Genomic DNA, 4,263 nt, shown 5'->3' on the forward strand with positions numbered 1-4,263 from the left:
GTAACCACATTACTCCATATTAACAAATTGTTCAGATTAGCTAGTATTATTAAAAGAAGAAGAAAAAAGAAAAAAGAAAACAAAAACAAAAACAAAAACAAGAAAACTGTGGGTAATTTCCCACAAACCATTTACAATATCTTCTTTCTTCTCTTTATTTCCCCATACACACACAACTTTAACAAATTTCATCATGACTATGTCTATATGATGTAAAAGAGATTACCCAACTCAAAACTCCAAACCCTGTTAGTCCATTGATTTCTGATGATGATGATCATGCCAACCCTAACTAGACTACATTTCTCTACCTAATCGTCTCTGTTGGTCAAGAGTTTTCTTGCAATACAAGGTAATTAGAAATTAACCATGAGCCTGAATTGTCTCTCCTGCCAGGTCCTTCAGAGGACAAACTCAGACTTGGAAAGGAGCAATTATGGCAAAGGATTCTTACGTACAAACACTGAGAGAAGCTGGTCGGGGAATTTGGTGCCACAGCCACCATGTAAAAATAATAATAAAGACATCCAAACGAAGAGTGAGCCAATAATGGCTGTGTCGCAAATGAAGGTGAAGACATTGTTAGGTCATCATAGGCGGCTTCACTGTTCTGGCACCGACTCAGGAATCAACAATGAACCATGATTGGATAGGAGCTGTGGGATGAGAAGGAATTGGAGCTTTGAGGATTTGAGAGAAAGAGCTGAGAAGAAAGGGAGAACAATCTAATCAAAATAAATATATTTATATATATACACACACATATCTATATAAGATAGTACAGTTCCTCTATCTCGTTTTCTTGATTTGTTTATTTATTTATTAGTATGGTTTTTGTTTTTGGAACACAATAACAAATAAGATGTATATAGGTTGGAGATCTTATCATGCATGAATCTCTGTCATCTTTTTGTTCGTATAAGTATAAAAACACAAAACGATATGTATGATATATGGCTCTCTTCGAGACAGAGCAAATCTCCCACAGCAATATGCTATTTCATTAATCTTCATGAGAAAACATTCTTCCTTTACATTTTTCTATTTATACTTCTTATTACAAATTCTCTCTCTATAACCGAATGGCTACATCTCTCTCTCTCCTTTCAACGATCCAACAACATCAGGTAGTCTCTCATCCATTTCGGCTTCCCGCGAACTCGTTTCTTGCTGGTCTCTCCTTGTTCGGCTCCTGCTTCGGCTCTGTCAGCTTCCTGCGTGAGCTGGGTTTCCTCCATCTCCTGGGTCGTGGCCCAACTATACTTCGGGTCCACTTCAATTGGGCTTGCTAGCTGGATTGGTGTATCAATGTACAACAGATTGTCAAAATTTGATAATGGGATGGTTTAGATCCATTTTCGACAGTCGTTAATTAAATAATATTTTAGTTCATTTGATGAAGTATCTCTTATTTGCATGTACGTATGTTCCTCTCGTACCTTTGCTCGTAAACTGTTTAATGTTGGTTTTAAATTTTTCTGATATTATATATTATAATACATGTTTCTCTAAAATTCAACCTTTTTAATAAATATATTTTATTATTTAAATAGTATATATTGGATATTTAAGTGTGATTGTTTCTCATTTTGGTAAGAATCAATTATTTACTAAATGCATTTTATATATAGTCAAGTTTCCTTAAATATTTATGTTAAGCTTGTCTATAATGAGTATGTGTATTAAAAAATTATTCTCTGTATATTTTCACTTGATTTTATTTATCTAAAATAAGGAAATTGAATGAATCTTGTTCCCAAAGGAAGGAAATTTCGAAATGAACCTGGTTGAGTTTTATGACCAGGTTCGTCCATTTCCTGATGCTACAAAATGGTTGTCTCTCACATCTCTGTAAATTTCTGCAGTAAATGAAATGAGAAGTTATTTTGAGTAACTTTCCGATTTGGTCTGATTTAGGCCATAAACAAGATTGGCTGGCTTAGGGGTTTCTAAACTCTATAAATACCAGACCTAAGTAGCAGCCATTCTCATCTCTTCACCCTTCTAACATTTAATGCTTTGAAGATATATTTTTATGTAAAGAGTAGTCTTTGTTCAACTATATCTTTATTTGTTTGTTTTGCTTTGTGTTGTTTATTCTTAAACATGACATAAAACTTGTGAACGTGACATACAATCTTCGGGAGAAGATTTCCATAAGTCTCACTTCGGGAGGAAGCTAGCACTCATCAAGATCAGAAGGGGTTTCGTGTTCTTGATGTTTATCAAAATCAGATTATTAAAGTGGAGTACTTCAAGGTTGCGACAAGAATTTAGAGGGAGTCTAAACTTGCATAAGTCAATTGCTTATTGTACTCTTGAGACTTTACTAATTGATTTTGTCTCTGGGTGTTGCCTCGTGGACTAGGTTTTCCGAACCACGTAAAAAACTTCTTGTGTCACATTACTTTTAGTTTATTTACTTTCTGTTCGTATATTCTGATTCATCAACAATCTGTCCTTATACATCAAAATATCTTTTTAAAATAACAATTATTTAACTATTCTGCATTAATTAAATTGTTAATTAAATTCAGTTGGTAATCTTATAAAAAAAATAGAATTTCATTTGGTATCAAAGCGGCCACTAAACTCTTAGTGAGATCTTGTGTTTTTCTTTCCATTTGTTTGTGTTTGTGTTTGCAACATGTCGTTTTTTTGCAGAAGGGAGTTCTTTAACTCTTCCACCATTGCTTAATGATTCAAACTATCCTTACTGGATGGTTAGATTGAAAGCCTTCATCAAATCTCAAGATGAGAAGGCGTGGAGATCTGTCTTGATAGGTTGGTCAACACCGACTGAGGTTCCACAAAAACTGGTGAAACAATGGTAAAATCTGAGTTAAATTGGCGAACTGCTGAAGATTTATTGTCCAGTTACAATAACAAGGCCTTACACGGTTTTTTCAATGGTATTGGTGAATGGTATATTAAACTTATATCATCTTGTGATTCGGCCAAAGAAGTTTGGCAAATCCTTTAAACTCAATTTGAAGGAGTTGTTGATGTCAAGCATTCTAGGTCCATTATGTAACAAACATAATTTGAGGATCTTATAATGTCGGAAAATGAGAGATTGCCTGATGTTGCTAATGAATTTTTTGTCTTAGATGAAAAACTAGATGAATATGTTTTAATTCGAAAAATTGTTCGTGTTTTACCTGACAGGTTTAGCACTAAGATAACGGCCATGGAGGAGGCCAAAGATCAAAATTCCATGAAAGCGGAAGAACTAATGGATTCTCTACGTACCTTTTGAACTGAATCAACAGATCAGACAAAAAGAAAAGTCGAACAACGTAAAAGAAAAAGGAAAACCTATTGCTTTGAAAATTTCAGAAAGTATAAGTTCAGATGATGAAGATGATAATGAGTTGGCCATATTAACTAGAATTTTTCAAAAATATATGAAAAATTAGGGCAATAAAAAGAATTTTTCTAAATTCTCAAAAGGGAACACATCTTCTAATCCTTTTGTTCCTAACAATAAAAAGGGAGTTCAATGCAGGGAATGTGATAGTTTTGGTCATATTCAGTCAGAATGTGCAAATACCTTGAAAAGAAATTAAAAAAAAAAAGGTATGAATGCTATTTGGAGTGATAATGACTCTGAAAGTAGTGATGAAGATGGTGAAAATTTTGCTTTAACATTTGTGTTCTCTAGTCCTTTTTTTTGCAGGAAAATAAAAAAAAAAACTTGTTTGTCTAAACAATATTGTTTCGATAAATAAAGTTACTAATGATACGACAGGTACTGATGATATTGTTGACATTGATTCAGATGAATCAGAAGTCAATGAAGATTTGCTGAATGAATCTTACAAAAAGTATGATGTGTGCTGTAAATCGGTCAAATGCAAAAAGATCAAATCTCTTTCTTGCAGAAATGATGAACTTGAATCAAATGCTAAAGTTTTTGAAACTGAGATTTTTGATAAAAATGTTGAAACTAAAAGCCTGAAAGAGAGCTTGCTCTCATTAAGAAAAAATGTTAAGATGCTTAAACCAGAATCTACAATTTTTGAGGAGGTCTAGAATGCAGGTCAACGAAACAATGTTGGATTGGGATATAAAGGGTTTCAATCAAAGTAAGAAACTATGTTTGTTCAAACCCATTGATTACCTGTTTTTTCTTCTATTCTAACATTGTAGGTTTCTGATCCATCAACATCTCAAAATGTCTTATCAATAAAGAGACAGATAGGTAAGAATTTTACGTCCTATGAAAGAACGAAGAAATTCATTCCCACATGCCATTTTTGT

The 4,263-nt window shown here is 33.3% G+C and overlaps 1 pseudogene; it reads left to right on the forward strand.

The window, feature by feature from the left end:
- Positions 1 to 337: 337 nt before the first annotated feature.
- Positions 338 to 729, forward strand: LOC133779734 (uncharacterized; annotated as a pseudogene).
- Positions 730 to 4,263: the final 3,534 nt, after the last annotated feature.

The sequence above is a fragment of the Humulus lupulus genome, chromosome 5, assembly GCF_963169125.1.
Source record: "Humulus lupulus chromosome 5, drHumLupu1.1, whole genome shotgun sequence".
Taxonomy (NCBI): domain Eukaryota; kingdom Viridiplantae; phylum Streptophyta; class Magnoliopsida; order Rosales; family Cannabaceae; genus Humulus; species Humulus lupulus.